The 17,883-nt window shown below is 44.7% G+C and overlaps 16 non-coding genes across 16 annotated transcripts; all 16 read right to left on the bottom strand.

Annotated features, from left to right (window-relative positions):
- Nucleotides 1-144: 144 nt before the first annotated feature.
- Nucleotides 145-226, bottom strand: trnas-gcu (transfer RNA serine (anticodon GCU)). Its single transcript has one exon. It is a non-coding gene; the product is annotated as a tRNA-Ser (tRNA).
- Nucleotides 227-471: 245 nt separating this feature from the next.
- Nucleotides 472-560, bottom strand: trnar-ucg (transfer RNA arginine (anticodon UCG)). The gene is given in 2 exon segments: nt 472-507; nt 524-560. It is a non-coding gene; the product is annotated as a tRNA-Arg (tRNA).
- A 1,928-nt stretch (nt 561-2,488) lies between these two features.
- Nucleotides 2,489-2,570, bottom strand: trnas-gcu (transfer RNA serine (anticodon GCU)). Its single transcript has one exon. It is a non-coding gene; the product is annotated as a tRNA-Ser (tRNA).
- A 245-nt stretch (nt 2,571-2,815) lies between these two features.
- On the bottom strand, nt 2,816-2,904 carry trnar-ucg (transfer RNA arginine (anticodon UCG)). The gene is given in 2 exon segments: nt 2,816-2,851; nt 2,868-2,904. It is a non-coding gene; the product is annotated as a tRNA-Arg (tRNA).
- Nucleotides 2,905-4,832: 1,928 nt separating this feature from the next.
- trnas-gcu (transfer RNA serine (anticodon GCU)) lies at nt 4,833-4,914 on the bottom strand. The gene has a single exon. It is a non-coding gene; the product is annotated as a tRNA-Ser (tRNA).
- A 245-nt stretch (nt 4,915-5,159) lies between these two features.
- trnar-ucg (transfer RNA arginine (anticodon UCG)) lies at nt 5,160-5,248 on the bottom strand. The gene is given in 2 exon segments: nt 5,160-5,195; nt 5,212-5,248. It is a non-coding gene; the product is annotated as a tRNA-Arg (tRNA).
- A 1,928-nt stretch (nt 5,249-7,176) lies between these two features.
- On the bottom strand, nt 7,177-7,258 carry trnas-gcu (transfer RNA serine (anticodon GCU)). The gene has a single exon. It is a non-coding gene; the product is annotated as a tRNA-Ser (tRNA).
- A 245-nt stretch (nt 7,259-7,503) lies between these two features.
- trnar-ucg (transfer RNA arginine (anticodon UCG)) lies at nt 7,504-7,592 on the bottom strand. Its single transcript is given in 2 exon segments — nt 7,504-7,539; nt 7,556-7,592. It is a non-coding gene; the product is annotated as a tRNA-Arg (tRNA).
- A 1,928-nt stretch (nt 7,593-9,520) lies between these two features.
- Nucleotides 9,521-9,602, bottom strand: trnas-gcu (transfer RNA serine (anticodon GCU)). Its single transcript has one exon. It is a non-coding gene; the product is annotated as a tRNA-Ser (tRNA).
- Nucleotides 9,603-9,847: 245 nt separating this feature from the next.
- On the bottom strand, nt 9,848-9,936 carry trnar-ucg (transfer RNA arginine (anticodon UCG)). The gene is given in 2 exon segments: nt 9,848-9,883; nt 9,900-9,936. It is a non-coding gene; the product is annotated as a tRNA-Arg (tRNA).
- A 1,928-nt stretch (nt 9,937-11,864) lies between these two features.
- trnas-gcu (transfer RNA serine (anticodon GCU)) lies at nt 11,865-11,946 on the bottom strand. The gene has a single exon. It is a non-coding gene; the product is annotated as a tRNA-Ser (tRNA).
- A 245-nt stretch (nt 11,947-12,191) lies between these two features.
- Nucleotides 12,192-12,280, bottom strand: trnar-ucg (transfer RNA arginine (anticodon UCG)). The gene is given in 2 exon segments: nt 12,192-12,227; nt 12,244-12,280. It is a non-coding gene; the product is annotated as a tRNA-Arg (tRNA).
- A 1,928-nt stretch (nt 12,281-14,208) lies between these two features.
- Nucleotides 14,209-14,290, bottom strand: trnas-gcu (transfer RNA serine (anticodon GCU)). The gene has a single exon. It is a non-coding gene; the product is annotated as a tRNA-Ser (tRNA).
- Nucleotides 14,291-14,535: 245 nt separating this feature from the next.
- trnar-ucg (transfer RNA arginine (anticodon UCG)) lies at nt 14,536-14,624 on the bottom strand. The gene is given in 2 exon segments: nt 14,536-14,571; nt 14,588-14,624. It is a non-coding gene; the product is annotated as a tRNA-Arg (tRNA).
- Nucleotides 14,625-16,553: 1,929 nt separating this feature from the next.
- trnas-gcu (transfer RNA serine (anticodon GCU)) lies at nt 16,554-16,635 on the bottom strand. Its single transcript has one exon. It is a non-coding gene; the product is annotated as a tRNA-Ser (tRNA).
- Nucleotides 16,636-16,880: 245 nt separating this feature from the next.
- trnar-ucg (transfer RNA arginine (anticodon UCG)) lies at nt 16,881-16,969 on the bottom strand. Its single transcript is given in 2 exon segments — nt 16,881-16,916; nt 16,933-16,969. It is a non-coding gene; the product is annotated as a tRNA-Arg (tRNA).
- Between the last annotated feature and the right edge of the window lie 914 nt (nt 16,970-17,883).

Here is a 17,883-nt window from a genome sequence, read left to right as displayed (position 1 = left end):
ACTGCAACTGTTCTCCTTTTGACCAATATATTATTAATTTGAGACATGACATGAGGAAAGTACAGCATCCCTGTAAGTAAAAGGGGAATTTGGCGATTAGGTTAAATGTGAATGTCAAAAAGTGTTTAACCTGCAAGCCAACGACGACGAGAATGGGATTCGAACCCATGCGTGCAGAGCACAATGGATTAGCAGTCCATCGCCTTAACCTCTCGGCCACCTCGTCTCTGCTATAAGATATCGTCAGCCATTCAATCTCCTGCTTTTTGTATCCAAACAGAAATAATGTGCAAGAAAGTCCACTTCACAGCTTGCTCTGCCCGTGCATGCAGATCGACAATGATGAAAACTTGCCATGAGATTCTTTGAGCAAACAGCCTTCCTTCACTTCAGGTGAGTGACTGGAAGAGATGGTTGGTTTCTCGGCAGAATCACAACAAAGAATATAAAATGTCTCGCAGCGAGCTAAGTTGACCGCAGCAGGACTCGAACCTGCAATCTTCTGATAACTTTGCGGTTGTCATCGAAGTCAGACGCCTTATCCATTAGGCCACGCGGCCGCTGCCAGCGACATTCATTGTGCTGTTGTATATATTGCGAGCAAATTCGGGGCAACTGCAATATCAAGGAGTGGATTTAGGAAAAGATGAGCATATTTCGAATGAATGAACAGATGCACTGCGATCTGGGTGCGCACCGGCGCAGGCAACCCCAATGTAAATTGGAACACTATAGTTTAACAATTCGGTCATTGCAGCTGAAATCATACTCCTTCTCAAACAATACAGGATGACCCGGGTTTATGAGAAAATCCGTTTTAAAGGGAAAGATTATGAACCGGAACTGACAACCAGCCCATTTAAACAGACACAGAATGATCCGGGATTGCAAGGACATCCCTTTTACCCAGATGCAGAATGACCCTTGACTGACAGCAGTTCCCTTTTAAAAGAATAACGTGAGATTTCGATCATCCCTGAAGGCAATTGTGCAGTGGGGCACAGGACCACGCGGCGCAGAGACTGTTATTGAAGCCACAGGTGATAGACAAGGAGGGAGGGAAGGACGTAAAACCAGCCCAGTCTGAAACACACAAACAAACTAATATTCCTTAACCTCCAAACGCAGGTTTTGAAATTTCAAATTGGAAATCCGGGACAGACAGCACATCCCTTTGAAACAGACACAGAATGATGAGGGTCTGATAGCACACCATTTTACAGAGACAGAGAATGATCTTGGACAGACAGCAAATCCCCTTAAAAGGGACACGGAAATAGAATGAATAAAAACAGATAAATATGTAAAACTCGGCAGGTCGTGCAGATTTTGTGGAGGAAGAATCCGGTTTCACGTTCTGTCGGATAATAATTGCGATATTTCAGGAAAAAGTTAAAGATTACAGATGTTTTCAACAAAAATAGCGCCTGGAAAAAATACGCAGCGAGAAATGTCAAATGGGAACGTTTGTGATGCAGCGGAACGAAGGAGTAATTAAATAATACATGGCACAATGGAGAAAGGCAAAGTGGGTGGTAATCGGGCAATAACGTAACAAAGGATGGTCCAGAGGAAGTGTTAGTGGGAATAGCAGAACCATTACCAGACAATGGGAGCGATGCTTATCATCCGATACGTTGAACCTAATGTTGAGGCCAGAAGACGAGAACATGCTTACAATATAGGCTGTCACCGCCTTTTAATCAGACCAGGCAGCTTTGCCAGCCCGGATTGATTTCCTGTATGCTTTGAATTCGGCAGCCAAGGGACGAATTCAAAAAGCAGCTTCTCTCATCTTTTCAGCTCTAGTGAACCAGGACGCACACATATTCAGGGCAGAGGTGGAGATTGACGCTGAATGTATGCTTATCCCAATTGAGGTGAACTTATGCGTACAGACAGGAAGATATACTGATCAAGTATCGGCCGGAACCAAACAAGGCTTTCGGTTATCCAACGAGTCACAGAGCCGAGTACCTCTGAGATATTTTAACTTTACTCAGTTTGGCGGGTTTCACTTTGCTCTGGGATTTGGATGCTGAGGGAACATCGGCGTAAAATCACACGTTTTAACGTGAAATACGTCTGTTTTCTCACATGTCGAGCGGCTGTTAGAAGCGGAAATTTGAGTAAAACATGGCGGGGCTCGTCCGGGATTTGGCCCGTGACTCTCGCATTTCAAATGTGATCATTCCGAAGGGAGAATCATAACCGTGGACCAACGAGCCGCCGACAGTGAAAAGCGCAGCTCTCAGATTCTGACGGTGGTGAGAAATGATATTATGGCCCATCGTGCATGTGCTGTCCCTCAGATACCTATCTAATTAGTGCCCCTCGCCATTGTACTGCAACTGTTCTCCTTTTGACCAATATATTATTAATTTGAGACATGACATGAGGAAAGTACAGCATCCCTGTAAGTAAAAGGGGAATTTGGCGATTAGTTTAAATGTGAATGTCATAAAGTGTTTAACCTGCAAGCCAACGACGACGAGAATGGGATTCGAACCCATGCGTGCAGAGCACAATGGATTAGCAGTCCATCGCCTTAACCTCTCGGCCACCTCGTCTCTGCTATAAGATATCGTCAGCCATTCAATCTCCTGCTTTTTGTATCCAAACAGAAATAATGTGCAAGAAAGTCCACTTCACAGCTTGCTCTGCCCGTGCATGCAGATCGACATTGATGAAAACTTGCCATGAGATTCTTTGAGCAAACAGCCTTCCTTCACTTCAGGTGAGTGACTGGAAGAGATGGTTGGTTTCTCGGCAGAATCACAACAAAGAATATAAAATGTCTCGTAGCGAGCTAAGTTGACCGCGGCAGGACTCGAACCTGCAATCTTCTGACAACTTTGCGGTTGTCATCGAAGTCAGACGCCTTATCCATTAGGCCACGCGGCCGCTGCCAGCGACATTCATTGTGCTGTTGTATATATTGCGAGCAAATTCGGGGCAACTGCAATATCAAGGAGTGGATTTAGGAAAAGATGAGCATATTTCGAATGAATGAACAGATGCACTGCGATCTGGGTGCGCACCGGCGCAGGCAACCCCAATGTAAATTGGAACACTATAGTTTAACAATTCGGTCATTGCAGCTGAAATCATACTCCTTCTCAAACAATACAGGATGACCCGGGTTTATGAGAAAATCCGTTTAAAAGGGAAAGATTATGAACCGGAACTGACAACCAGCCCATTTAAACAGACACAGAATGATCCGGGATTGCAAGGACATCCCTTTTACCCAGATGCAGAATGACCCTTGACTGACAGCAGTTCCCTTTTAAAAGAATAAAGTGAGATTTCGATCATCCCTGAAGGCAATTGTGCAGTGGGGCTCAGGACCACGCGGCGCAGAGACTGTTATTGAAGCCACAGGTGATAGACAAGGAGGGAGGGAAGGACGTAAAACCAGCCCAGTCTGAAACACACAAACAAACTAATATTCCTTAACCTCCAAACGCAGGTTTTGAAATTTCAAATTGGAAATCCGGGACAGACAGCACATCCCTTTGAAACAGACACAGAATGATGAGGGTCTGATAGCACACCATTTTACAGAGACAGAGAATGATCTTGGACAGACAGCAAATCCCCTTAAAAGGGACACGGAAATAGAATGAATAAAAACAGATAAATATGTAAAACTCGGCAGGTCGTGCAGATTTTGTGGAGGAAGAATCCGGTTTCACGTTCTGTCGGATAATAATTGCGATATTTCAGGAAAAAGTTAAAGATTACAGATGTTTTCAACAAAAATAGCGCCTGGAAAAAATACGCAGCGAGAAATGTCAAATGGGAACGTTTGTGATGCAGCGGAACGAAGGAGTAATTAAATAATACATGGCACAATGGAGAAAGACAATGTGGGTGGTAATCGGGCAATAACGTAACAAAGGATGGTCCAGAGGAAGTGTTAATGGGAATAGCAGAACCATTACCAGACAATGGGAGCGGTGCTTATCATCCGATACGTTGAACCTAATGTTGAGGCCAGAAGACGACAACATGCTTACAATATAGGCTGTCACCGCCTTTTAATCAGACCAGGCAGCTTTGCCAGCCCGGATTGATTTCCTGTATGCTTTGAATTCGGCAGCCAAGCGACGAATTCAAAAAGCAGCTTCTCTCATCTTTTCAGCTCTAGAGAACCAGGACGCACACATATTCAGGGCAGAGGTGGAGATTGACGCTGAATGTATGCTTATCCCAATTGAGGTGAACTTATGCGTACAGACAGGAAGATATACTGATCAAGTGTCGGCCGGAACCAAACAAGGCTTTCGGTTATCCAACGAGTCACAGAGCCGAGTACCTCTGAGATATTTTAACTTTACTCAGTTTGGCGGGTTTCACTTTGCTCTGGGATTTGGATGCTGAGGGAACATCGGCGTAAAATCACACGTTTTAACGTGAAATACGTCTGTTTTCTCACATGTCGAGCGGCTGTTAGAAGCGGAAATTTGAGTAAAACATGGCGGGGCTCGTCCGGGATTTGGCCCGTGACTCTCGCATTTCAAATGTGATCATTCCGAAGGGAGAATCATAACCGTGGACCAACGAGCCGCCGACAGTGAAAAGCGCAGCTCTCAGATTCTGACGGTGATGAGAAATGATATTATGGCCCATCGTGCATGTGCTGTCTCTCAGATACCTATCTAATTAGTGCCCCTCGCCATTGTACTGCAACTGTTCTCCTTTTGACCAATATATTATTAATTTGTGACATGACATAAGGAAAGTACAGCATCCCTGTAAGTAAAAGGGGAATTTGGCGATTAGGTTAAATGTGAATGTCAAAAAGTGTTTAACCTGCAAGCCAACGACGACGAGAATGAGATTCGAACCCATGCGTGCAGAGCACAATGGATTAGCAGTCCATCGCCTTCACCGCTCGGCCACCTCGTCTGTGCTATAAGATATCGTCAGCCATTCAATCTCCTGCTTTTTGTATTCAAACAGAAATAATGTGCAAGAAAGTCCACTTCACAGCTTGCTCTGCCCGTGCATGCAGATCGACAATGATGAAAACTTGCCATGAGATTCTTTGAGCAAACAGCCTTCCTTCACTTCAGGTGAGTGACTGGAAGAGATGGTTGGTTTCTCGGCAGAATCACAACAAAGAATATAAAATGTCTCGTAGCGAGCTAAGTTGACCGCGGCAGGACTCGAACCTGCAATTTTCTGATAACTTTGCGGTTGTCATCGAAGTCAGACGCCTTATCCATTCGGCCACGCGGCCGCTGCCAGCAACATTCATTGTGTTGTTGTATATATTGCGAGCAAATTCGGGGCAACTGCAATATCAAGGAGTGGATTTAGGAAAAGATGAGCATATTTCGAGTGAATGAACAGATGCACTGCGATCTGGGTGCGCACCGGCGCAGGCAACCCCAATGTAAATTGGAACACTATGGTTTAACAATTCGGTCATTGCAGCTCAAATCATACTCCTTCTCAAACAATACAGGATGACCCGGGTTTATGAGAAAATCCGTTTTAAAGGGAAAGATTTTGAACCGGAACTGACAACCTGCCCATTTGAACAGACACAGAATGATCCGGGATTGCAAGGACATCCCTTTTACCCAGATGCAGAATGACCCTTGACTGACAGCAGTTCCCTTTTAAAAGAATAAAGTGAGATTTCGATCATCCCTGAAGGCAATTGTGCAGTGGGGCTCAGGACCACGCGGCGCAGAGACTGTTATTGAAGCCACAGGTGATAGACAAGGAGGGAGGGAAGGACGTAAAACCAGCCCAGTCTGAAACACACAAACAAACTAATATTCCTTAACCTCCAAAGGCAGGTTTTGAAATTTCAAATTGGAAATCCGGGACAGACAGCACATCCCTTTGAAACAGACACAGAATGATGAGGGTCTGATAGCACACCATTTTACAGAGACAGAGAATGATCTTGGACAGACAGCAAATCCCCTTAAAAGGGACACGGAAATAGAATGAATAAAAACAGATAAATATGTAAAACTCGGCAGGTCGTGCAGATTTTGTGGAGGAAGAATCCGGTTTCACGTTCTGTCGGATAATAATTGCGATATTTCAGGAAAAAGTTAAAGATTACAGATGTTTTCAACAAAAATAGCGCCTGGAAAAAATACGCAGCGAGAAATGTCAAATGGGAACGTTTGTGATGCAGCGGAACGAAGGAGTAATTAAATAATACATGGCACAATGGAGAAAGGCAAAGTGGGTGGTAATCGAGCAATAACGTAACAAAGGATGGTCCAGAGGAAGTGTTAGTGGGAATAGCAGAACCATTACCAGACAATGGGAGCGATGCTTATCATCCGATACGTTGAACCTAATGTTGAGGCCAGAAGACGAGAACATGCTTACAATATAGGCTGTCACCGCCTTTTAATCAGACCAGGCAGCTTTGCCAGCCCGGATTGATTTCCTGTATGCTTTGAATTCGGCAGCCAAGGGACGAATTCAAAAAGCAGCTTCTCTCATCTTTTCAGCTCTAGAGAACCAGGACGCACACATATTCAGGGCAGAGGTGGAGATTGACGCTGAATGTATGCTTATCCCAATTGAGGTGAACTTATGCGTACAGACAGGAAGATATACTGATCAAGTATCGGCCGGAACCAAACAAGGCTTTCGGTTATCCAACGAGTCACAGAGCCGAGTACCTCTGAGATATTTTAACTTTACTCAGTTTGGCGGGTTTCACTTTGCTCTGGGATTTGGATGCTGAGGGAACATCGGCGTAAAATCACACGTTTTAACGTGAAATACGTCTGTTTTCTCACATGTCGAGCGGCTGTTAGAAGCGGAAATTTGAGTAAAACATGGCGGGGCTCGTCCGGGATTTGGCCCGTGACTCTCGCATTTCAAATGTGATCATTCCGAAGGGAGAATCATAACCGTGTACCAACGAGCCGCCGACAGTGAAAAGCGCAGCTCTCAGATTCTGACGGTGGTGAGAAATGATATTATGGCCCATCGTGCATGTGCTGTCTCTCAGATACCTATCTAATTAGTGCCCCTCGCCATTGTACTGCAACTGTTCTCCTTTTGACCAATATATTATTAATTTGAGACATGACATGAGGAAAGTACAGCATCCCTGTAAGTAAAAGGGGAATTTGGCGATTAGGTTAAAAATGAATGTCAAAAAGTGTTTAACCTGCAAGCCAACGACGACGAGAATGGGATTCGAACCCATGCGTGCAGAGCACAATGGATTAGCAGTCCATCGCCTTAACCTCTCGGCCACCTCGTCTCTGCTATAAGATATCGTCAGCAATTCAATCTCCTGCTTTTTGTATCCAAACAGAAATAATGTGCAAGAAAGTCCACTTCACAGCTTGCTCTGCCCGTGCATGCAGATCGACAATGATGAAAACTTGCCATGAGATTCTTTGAGCAAACAGCCTTCCTTCACTTCAGGTGAGTGACTGGAAGAGATGGTTGGTTTCTCGGCAGAATCACAACAAAGAATATAAAATGTCTCGTAGCGAGCTAAGTTGACCGCAGCAGGACTCGAACCTGCAATCTTCTGATAACTTTGCGGTTGTCATCGAAGTCAGACGCCTTATCCATTAGGCCACGCGGCCGCTGCCAGCGAGATTCATTGTGCTGTTGTATATATTGCGAGCAAATTCGGGGCAACTGCAATATCAAGGAGTGGATTTAGGAAAAGATGAGCATATTTCGAATGAATGAACAGATGCACTGCGATCTGGGTGCGCACCGGCGCAGGCAACCCCAATGTAAATTGGAACACTATAGTTTAACAATTCGGTCATTGCAGCTGAAATCATACTCCTTCTCAAACAATACAGGATGACCCGGGTTTATGAGAAAATCCGTTTTAAAGGGAAAGATTATGAACCGGAACTGACAACCAGCCCATTTAAACAGACACAGAATGATCCGGGATTGCAAGGACATCCCTTTTACCCAGATGCAGAATGACCCTTGACTGACAGCAGTTCCCTTTTAAAAGAATAAAGTGAGATTTCGATCATCCCTGAAGGCAATTGTGCAGTGGGGCTCAGGACCACGCGGCGCAGAGACTGTTATTGAAGCCACAGGTGATAGACAAGGAGGGAGGGAAGGACGTAAAACCAGCCCAGTCTGAAACACACAAACAAACTAATATTCCTTAACCTCCAAACGCAGGTTTTGAAATTTCAAATTGGAAATCCGGGACAGACAGCACATCCCTTTGAAACAGACACAGAATGATGAGGGTCTGATAGCACACCATTTTACAGAGACAGAGAATGATCTTGGACAGACAGCAAATCCCCTTAAAAGGGACACGGAAATAGAATGAATAAAAACAGATAAATATGTAAAACTCGTCAGGTCGTGCAGATTTTGTGGAGGAAGAATCCGGTTTCACGTTCTGTCGGATAATAATTGCGATATTTCAGGAAAAAGTTAAAGATTACAGATGTTTTCAACAAAAATAGCGCCTGGAAAAAATACGCAGCGAGAAATGTCAAATGGGAACGTTTGTGATGCAGCGGAACGAAGGAGTAATTAAATAATACATGGCACAATGGAGAAAGGCAAAGTGGGTGGTAATCGGGCAATAACGTAACAAAGGATGGTCCAGAGGAAGTGTTAGTGGGAATAGCAGAACCATTACCAGACAATGGGAGCGATGCTTATCATCCGATACGTTGAACCTAATGTTGAGGCCAGAAGACGAGAACATGCTTACAATATAGGCTGTCACCGCCTTTTAATCAGACCAGGCAGCTTTGCCAGCCCGGATTGATTTCCTGTATGCTTTGAATTCGGCAGCCAAGGGACGAATTCAAAAAGCAGCTTCTCTCATCTTTTCAGCTCTAGAGAACCAGGACGCACACATATTCAGGGCAGAGGTGGAGATTGACGCTGAATGTATGCTTATCCCAATTGAGGTGAACTTATGCGTACAGACAGGAAGATATACTGATCAAGTATCGGCCGGAACCAAACAAGGCTTTCGGTTATCCAACGAGTCACAGAGCCGAGTACCTCTGAGATATTTTAACTTTACTCAGTTTGGCGGGTTTCACTTTGCTCTGGGATTTGGATGCTGAGGGAACATCGGCGTAAAATCACACGTTTTAACGTGAAATACGTCTGTTTTCTCACATGTCGAGCGGCTGTTAGAAGCGGAAATTTGAGTAAAACATGGCGGGGCTCGTCCGGGATTTGGCCCGTGACTCTCGCATTTCAAATGTGATCATTCCGAAGGGAGAATCATAACCGTGGACCAACGAGCCGCCGACAGTGAAAAGCGCAGCTCTCAGATTCTGACGGTGGTGAGAAATGATATTATGGCCCATCGTGCATGTGCTGTCTCTCAGATACCTATCTAATTAGTGCCCCTCGCCATTGTACTGCAACTGTTCTCCTTTTGACCAATATATTATTAATTTGAGACATGACATGAGGAAAGTACAGCATCCCTGTAAGTAATAGGGGAATTTGGCGATTAGGTTAAATGTGAATGTCAAAAAGTGTTTAACCTGCAAGCCAACGACGACGAGAATGGGATTCGAACCCATGCGTGCAGAGCACAATGGATTAGCAGTCCATCGCCTTAACCTCTCGGCCACCTCGTCTCTGCTATAAGATATCGTCAGCCATTCAATCTCCTGCTTTTTGTATCCAAACAGAAATAATGTGCAAGAAAGTCCACTTCACAGCTTGCTCTGCCCGTGCATGCAGATCGACAATGATGAAAACTTGCCATGAGATTCTTTGAGCAAACAGCCTTCCTTCACTTCAGGTGAGTGACTGGAAGAGATGGTTGGTTTCTCGGCAGAATCACAACAAAGAATATAAAATGTCTCGTAGCGAGCTAAGTTGACCGCAGCAGGACTCGAACCTGCAATCTTCTGATAACTTTGCGGTTGTCATCGAAGTCAGACGCCTTATCCATTAGGCCACGCGGCCGCTGCCAGCGACATTCATTGTGCTGTTGTATATATTGCGAGCAAATTCGGGGCAACTGCAATATCAAGGAGTGGATTTAGGAAAAGATGAGCATATTTCGAATGAATGAACAGATGCACTGCGATCTGGGTGCGCACCGGCGCAGGCAACCCCAATGTAAATTGGAACACTATAGTTTAACAATTCGGTCATTGCAGCTGAAATCATACTCCTTCTCAAACAATACAGGATGACCCGGGTTTATGAGAAAATCCGTATTAAAGGGAAAGATTATGAACCGGAACTGACAACCAGCCCATTTAAACAGACACAGAATGATCCGGGATTGCAAGGACATCCCTTTTACCCAGATGCAGAATGACCCTTGACTGACAGCAGTTCCCTTTTAAAAGAATAAAGTGAGATTTCGATCATCCCTGAAGGCAATTGTGCAGTGGGGCTCAGGACCACGCGGCGCAGAGACTGTTATTGAAGCCACAGGTGATAGACAAGGAGGGAGGGAAGGACGTAAAACCAGCCCAGTCTGAAACACACAAACAAACTAATATTCCTTAACCTCCAAACGCAGGTTTTGAAATTTCAAATTGGAAATCCGGGACAGACAGCACATCCCTTTGAAACAGACACAGAATGATGAGGGTCTGATAGCACACCATTTTACAGAGACAGAGAATGATCTTGGACAGACAGCAAATCCCCTTAAAAGGGACACGGAAATAGAATGAATAAAAACAGATAAATATGTAAAACTCGGCAGGTCGTGCAGATTTTGTGGAGGAAGAATCCGGTTTCACGTTCTGTCGGATAATAATTGCGATATTTCAGGAAAAAGTTAAAGATTACAGATGTTTTCAACAAAAATAGCGCCTGGAAAAAATACGCAGCGAGAAATGTCAAATGGGAACGTTTGTGATGCAGCGGAACGAAGGAGTAATTAAATAATACATGGCACAATGGAGAAAGGCAAAGTGGGTGGTAATCGGGCAATAACGTAACAAAGGATGGTCCAGAGGAAGTGTTAGTGGGAATAGCAGAACCATTACCAGACAATGGGAGCGATGCTTATCATCCGATACGTTGAACCTAATGTTGAGGCCAGAAGACGAGAACATGCTTACAATATAGGCTGTCACCGCCTTTTAATCAGACCAGGCAGCTTTGCCAGCCCGGATTGATTTCCTGTATGCTTTGAATTCGGCAGCCAAGGGACGAATTCAAAAAGCAGCTTCTCTCATCTTTTCAGCTCTAGAGAACCAGGACGCACACATATTCAGGGCAGAGGTGGAGATTGACGCTGAATGTATGCTTATCCCAATTGAGGTGAACTTATGCGTACAGACAGGAAGATATACTGATCAAGTATCGGCCGGAACCAAACAAGGCTTTCGGTTATCCAACGAGTCACAGAGCCGAGTACCTCTGAGATATTTTAACTTTACTCAGTTTGGCGGGTTTCACTTTGCTCTGGGATTTGGATGCTGAGGGAACATCGGCGTAAAATCACACGTTTTAACGTGAAATACGTCTGTTTTCTCACATGTCGAGCGGCTGTTAGAAGCGGAAATTTGAGTAAAACATGGCGGGGCTCGTCCGGGATTTGGCCCGTGACTCTCGCATTTCAAATGTGATCATTCCGAAGGGAGAATCATAACCGTGGACCAACGAGCCGCCGACAGTGAAAAGCGCAGCTCTCAGATTCTGACGGTGGTGAGAAATGATATTATGGCCCATCGTGCATGTGCTGTCTCTCAGATACCTATCTAATTAGTGCCCCTCGCCATTGTACTGCAACTGTTCTCCTTTTGACCAATATATTATTAATTTGAGACATGACATGAGGAAAGTACAGCATCCCTGTAAGTAATAGGGGAATTTGGCGATTAGGTTAAATGTGAATGTCAAAAAGTGTTTAACCTGCAAGCCAACGACGACGAGAATGGGATTCGAACCCATGCGTGCAGAGCACAATGGATTAGCAGTCCATCGCCTTAACCTCTCGGCCACCTCGTCTCTGCTATAAGATATCGTCAGCCATTCAATCTCCTGCTTTTTGTATCCAAACAGAAATAATGTGCAAGAAAGTCCACTTCACAGCTTGCTCTGCCCGTGCATGCAGATCGACAATGATGAAAACTTGCCATGAGATTCTTTGAGCAAACAGCCTTCCTTCACTTCAGGTGAGTGACTGGAAGAGATGGTTGGTTTCTCGGCAGAATCACAACAAAGAATATAAAATGTCTCGTAGCGAGCTAAGTTGACCGCAGCAGGACTCGAACCTGCAATCTTCTGATAACTTTGCGGTTGTCATCGAAGTCAGACGCCTTATCCATTAGGCCACGCGGCCGCTGCCAGCGACATTCATTGTGCTGTTGTATATATTGCGAGCAAATTCGGGGCAACTGCAATATCAAGGAGTGGATTTAGGAAAAGATGAGCATATTTCGAATGAATGAACAGATGCACTGCGATCTGGGTGCGCACCGGCGCAGGCAACCCCAATGTAAATTGGAACACTATAGTTTAACAATTCGGTCATTGCAGCTGAAATCATACTCCTTCTCAAACAATACAGGATGACCCGGGTTTATGAGAAAATCCGTATTCAAGGGAAAGATTATGAACCGGAACTGACAACCAGCCCATTTAAACAGACACAGAATGATCCGGGATTGCAAGGACATCCCTTTTACCCAGATGCAGAATGACCCTTGACTGACAGCAGTTCCCTTTTAAAAGAATAAAGTGAGATTTCGATCATCCCTGAAGGCAATTGTGCAGTGGGGCTCAGGACCACGCGGCGCAGAGACTGTTATTGAAGCCACAGGTGATAGACAAGGAGGGAGGGAAGGACGTAAAACCAGCCCAGTCTGAAACACACAAACAAACTAATATTCCTTAACCTCCAAACGCAGGTTTTGAAATTTCAAATTGGAAATCCGGGAAAGACAGCACATCCCTTTGAAACAGACACAGAATGATGAGGGTCTGATAGCACACCATTTTACAGAGACAGAGAATGATCTTGGACAGACAGCAAATCCCCTTAAAAGGGACACGGAAATAGAATGAATAAAAACAGATAAATATGTAAAACTCGGCAGGTCGTGCAGATTTTGTGGAGGAAGAATCCGGTTTCACGTTCTGTCGGATAATAATTGCGATATTTCAGGAAAAAGTTAAAGATTACAGATGTTTTCAACAAAAATAGCGCCTGGAAAAAATACGCAGCGAGAAATGTCAAATGGGAACGTTTGTGATGCAGCGGAACGAAGGAGTAATTAAATAATACATGGCACAATGGAGAAAGGCAAAGTGGGTGGTAATCGGGCAATAACGTAACAAAGGATGGTCCAGAGGAAGTGTTAGTGGGAATAGCAGAACCATTACCAGACAATGGGAGCGATGCTTATCATCCGATACGTTGAACCTAATGTTGAGGCCAGAAGACGAGAACATGCTTACAATATAGGCTGTCACCGCCTTTTAATCAGACCAGGCAGCTTTGCCAGCCCGGATTGATTTCCTGTATGCTTTGAATTCGGCAGCCAAGGGACGAATTCAAAAAGCAGCTTCTCTCATCTTTTCAGCTCTAGAGAACCAGGACGCACACATATTCAGGGCAGAGGTGGAGATTGACGCTGAATGTATGCTTATCCCAATTGAGGTGAACTTATGCGTACAGACAGGAAGATATACTGATCAAGTATCGGCCGGAACCAAACAAGGCTTTCGGTTATCCAACGAGTCACAGAGCCGAGTACCTCTGAGATATTTTAACTTTACTCAGTTTGGCGGGTTTCACTTTGCTCTGGGATTTGGATGCTGAGGGAACATCGGCGTAAAATCACACGTTTTAACGTGAAATACGTCTGTTTTCTCACATGTCGAGCGGCTGTTAGAAGCGGAAATTTGAGTAAAACATGGCGGGGCTCGTCCGGGATTTGGCCCGTGACTCTCGCATTTCAAATGTGATCATTCCGAAGGGAGAATCATAACCGTGGACCAACGAGCCGCCGACAGTGAAAAGCGCAGCTCTCAGATTCTGACGGTGGTGAGAAATGATATTATGGCCCATCGTGCATGTGCTGTCTCTCAGATACCTATCTAATTAGTGCCCCTCGCCATTGTACTGCAACTGTTCTCCTTTTGACCAATATATTATTAATTTGAGACATGACATGAGGAAAGTACAGCATCCCTGTAAGTAAAAGGGGAATTTGGCGATTAGGTTAAATGTGAATGTCAAAAAGTGTTTAACCTGCAAGCCAACGACGACGAGAATGGGATTCGAACCCATGCGTGCAGAGCACAATGGATTAGCAGTCCATCGCCTTAACCTCTCGGCCACCTCGTCTCTGCTATAAGATATCGTCAGCCATTCAATCTCCTGCTTTTTGTATCCAAACAGAAATAATGTGCAAGAAAGTCCACTTCACAGCTTGCTCTGCCCGTGCATGCAGATCGACAATGATGAAAACTTGCCATGAGATTCTTTGAGCAAACAGCCTTCCTTCACTTCAGGTGAGTGACTGGAAGAGATGGTTGGTTTCTCGGCAGAATCACAACAAAGAATATAAAATGTCTCGTAGCGAGCTAAGTTGACCGCAGCAGGACTCGAACCTGCAATCTTCTGATAACTTTGCGGTTGTCATCGAAGTCAGACGCCTTATCCATTAGGCCACGCGGCCGCTGCCAGCGACATTCATTGTGCTGTTGTATATATTGCGAGCAAATTCGGGGCAACTGCAATATCAAGGAGTGGATTTAGGAAAAGATGAGCATATTTCGAATGAATGAACAGATGCACTGCGATCTGGGTGCGCACCGGCGCAGGCAACCCCAATGTAAATTGGAACACTATAGTTTAACAATTCGGTCATTGCAGCTGAAATCATACTCCTTCTCAAACAATACAGGATGACCCGGGTTTATGAGAAAATCCGTTTTAAAGGGAAAGATTATGAACCGGAACTGACAACCAGCCCATTTAAACAGACACAGAATGATCCGGGATTGCAAGGACATCCCTTTTACCCAGATGCAGAATGACCCTTGACTGACAGCAGTTCCCTTTTAAAAGAATAACGTGAGATTTCGATCATCCCTGAAGGCAATTGTGCAGTGGGGCTCAGGACCACGCGGCGCAGAGACTGTTATTGAAGCCACAGGTGATAGACAAGGAGGGAGGGAAGGACGTAAAACCAGCCCAGTCTGAAACACACAAACAAACTAATATTCCTTAACCTCCAAACGCAGGTTTTGAAATTTCAAATTGGAAATCCGGGACAGACAGCACATCCCTTTGAAACAGACACAGAATGATGAGGGTCTGATAGCACACCATTTTACAGAGACAGAGAATGATCTTGGACAGACAGCAAATCCCCTTAAAAGGGACACGGAAATAGAATGAATAAAAACAGATAAATATGTAAAACTCGGCAGGTCGTGCAGATTTTGTGGAGGAAGAATCCGGTTTCACGTTCTGTCGGATAATAATTGCGATATTTCAGGAAAAAGTTAAAGATTACAGATGTTTTCAACAAAAATAGCGCCTGGAAAAAATACGCAGCGAGAAATGTCAAATGGGAACGTTTGTGATGCAGCGGAACGAAGGAGTAATTAAATAATACATGGCACAATGGAGAAAGGCAAAGTGGGTGGTAATCGGGCAATAACGTAACAAAGGATGGTCCAGAGGAAGTGTTAGTGGGAATAGCAGAACCATTACCAGACAATGGGAGCGATGCTTATCATCCGATACGTTGAACCTAATGTTGAGGCCAGAAGACGAGAACATGCTTACAATATAGGCTGTCACCGCCTTTTAATCATACCAGGCAGCTTTGCCAGCCCGGATTGATTTCCTGTATGCTTTGAATTCGGCAGCCAAGGGACGAATTCAAAAAGCAGCTTCTCTCATCTTTTCAGCTCTAGAGAACCAGGACGCACACATATTCAGGGCAGAGGTGGAGATTGACGCTGAATGTATGCTTATCCCAATTGAGGTGAACTTATGCGTACAGACAGGAAGATATACTGATCAAGTATCGGCCGGAACCAAACAAGGCTTTCGGTTATCCAACGAGTCACAGAGCCGAGTACCTCTGAGATATTTTAACTTTACTCAGTTTGGCGGGTTTCACTTTGCTCTGGGATTTGGATGCTGAGGGAACATCGGCGTAAAATCACACGTTTTAACGTGAAATACGTCTGTTTTCTCACATGTCGAGCGGCTGTTAGAAGCGGAAATTTGAGTAAAACAGGGCGGGGCTCGTCCGGGATTTGGCCCGTGACTCTCGAAATTTCAAATTTGATCATTCCGAAGGGAGAATCATAACCGTGGACCAACGAGCCGCCGACAGTGAAAAGCGCAGCTCTCAGATTCTGACGGTGGTGAGAAATGATATTATGGCCCATCGTGCATGTGCTGTCTCTCAGATACCTATCTAATTAGTGCCCCTCGCCATTGTACTGCAACTGTTCTCCTTTTGACCAATATATTATTAATTTGAGACATGACATGAGGAAAGTACAGCATCCCTGTAAGTAAAAGGGGAATTTGGCGATTAGGTTAAATGTGAATGTCAAAAAGTGTTTAACCTGCAAGCCAACGACGACGAGAATGGGATTCGAACCCATGCGTGCAGAGCACAATGGATTAGCAGTCCATCGCCTTAACCTCTCGGCCACCTCGTCTCTGCTATAAGATATCGTCAGCCATTCAATCTCCTGCTTTTTGTATCCAAACAGAAATAATGTGCAAGAAAGTCCACTTCACAGCTTGCTCTGCCCGTGCATGCAGATCGACAATGATGAAAACTTGCCATGAGATTCTTTGAGCAAACAGCCTTCCTTCACTTCAGGTGAGTGACTGGAAGAGATGGTTGGTTTCTCGGCAGAATCACAACAAAGAATATAAAATGTCTCGTAGCGAGCTAAGTTGACCGCGGCAGGACTCGAACCTGCAATCTTCTGACAACTTTGCGGTTGTCATCGAAGTCAGACGCCTTATCCATTAGGCCACGCGGCCGCTGCCAGCGACATTCATTGTGCTGTTGTATATATTGCGAGCAAATTCGGGGCAACTGCAATATCAAGGAGTGGATTTAGGAAAAGATGAGCATATTTCGAATGAATGAACAGATGCACTGCGATCTGGGTGCGCACCGGCGCAGGCAACCCCAATGTAAATTGGAACACTATAGTTTAACAATTCGGTCATTGCAGCTGAAATCATACTCCTTCTCAAACAATACAGGATGACCCGGGTTTATGAGAAAATCCGTTTTAAAGGGAAAGATTATGAACCGGAACTGACAACCAGCCCATTTAAACAGACACAGAATGATCCGGGATTGCAAGGACATCCCTTTTACCCAGATGCAGAATGACCCTTGACTGACAGCAGTTCCCTTTTAAAAGAATAAAGTGAGATTTCGATCATCCCTGAAGGCAATTGTGCAGTGGGGCTCAGGACCACGCGGCGCAGAGACTGTTATTGAAGCCACAGGTGATAGACAAGGAGGGAGGGAAGGACGTAAAACCAGCCCAGTCTGAAACACACAAACAAACTAATATTCCTTAACCTCCAAACGCAGGTTTTGAAATTTCAAATTGGAAATCCGGGACAGACAGCACATCCCTTTGAAACAGACACAGAATGATGAGGGTCTGATAGCACACCATTTTACAGAGACAGAGAATGATCTTGGACAGACAGCAAATCCCCTTAAAAGGGACACGGAAATAGAATGAATAAAAACAGATAAATATGTAAAACTCGGCAGGTCGTGCAGATTTTGTGGAGGAAGAATCCGGTTTCACGTTCTGTCGGATAATAATTGCGATATTTCAGGAAAAAGTTAAAGATTACAGATGTTTTCAACAAAAATAGCGCCTGGAAAAAATACGCAGCGAGAAATGTCAAATGGGAACGTTTGTGAT

Source organism: Pristiophorus japonicus, unplaced genomic scaffold, assembly GCF_044704955.1.
Source record: "Pristiophorus japonicus isolate sPriJap1 unplaced genomic scaffold, sPriJap1.hap1 HAP1_SCAFFOLD_42, whole genome shotgun sequence".
In the NCBI taxonomy this organism is placed as follows: Eukaryota; Metazoa; Chordata; class Chondrichthyes; family Pristiophoridae; genus Pristiophorus; species Pristiophorus japonicus.
Note: the sequence above shows the minus strand (reverse complement) of the source record. Positions and strands in the feature narration are given on the sequence as shown.